Below are 747 nucleotides of genomic sequence, written 5' to 3'. Positions count from 1 at the left end.
GAAAGGAAGAATTCGAATTTTTAAGGAGCATTCCAAGCATCTAAGCTGTCAATACATGTCTACTAGCATGGCAGGACAGGGCTGGACAAAACAGGGGCCACCAGAATCCCCAGAAACTGTCACATGATGCCTGAAGCACCTGCCTTCATTCACCCTAGGTGTGTAATACAAAGAATATCATCTACATATGTCATGAAGTAGAAAAGAGTTGCAGAGTTCCTAATATTTCTAGACAACTATTAAATTAGTATTTGTAGGGGAGGTTCACAATGATCACTTTCAAAAAACTTTCACAGGTCAGCTTTGCGCAGTGGCAGTATCGTAGCCAATGAGGTTTATCCGAGGCGCGATTATTGCTAATTGAAAAAACTTTCACAGGTCAATCTGATATACTTAAGAACCACTGCTTTTAAATAACAATTTTCAAAAATATAAAATATAAAATAGCAACTCTCAACTTTTTAAGAACAAAAGTGCCTTTTTATAACACATATTTTATAGTGCCTCTTTTATTATCTTGAAGTGAAATTCAAATAATATAACCTGTCTAAATATAAAATTCAAAATAATCAATATAATAATTTGTGGAATGTGATACATTCAGCAATTTACTAAATGCAATACAAAAAATTGATTTTCAACATGCAAATGTTTAGGTTAGTCAGATGCTTGCCTGCACCTAAACACAGAATCACCCTGAAAGCAAAGCTTGAGTATAGACTAACGGGTATATTGAACTGATGACTG

The 747-nt window shown here is 34.4% G+C and overlaps 1 non-coding gene across 1 annotated transcript; it reads left to right on the top strand.

Moving 5' to 3' along the window:
* The first annotated feature begins 299 nt into the window (after positions 1–299).
* LOC120234034 lies at positions 300–441 on the top strand. The gene has a single exon (XR_005528965.1). It is a non-coding gene; the product is annotated as a U4 spliceosomal RNA (small nuclear RNA).
* Positions 442–747: the final 306 nt, after the last annotated feature.

The sequence above is a fragment of the Hyaena hyaena genome, unplaced genomic scaffold, assembly GCF_003009895.1.
Source record: "Hyaena hyaena isolate Hyena2069 unplaced genomic scaffold, ASM300989v1 scaffold_100, whole genome shotgun sequence".
Lineage (NCBI taxonomy): Eukaryota > Metazoa > Chordata > Mammalia > Carnivora > Hyaenidae > Hyaena > Hyaena hyaena.
Note: the sequence above shows the minus strand (reverse complement) of the source record. Positions and strands in the feature narration are given on the sequence as shown.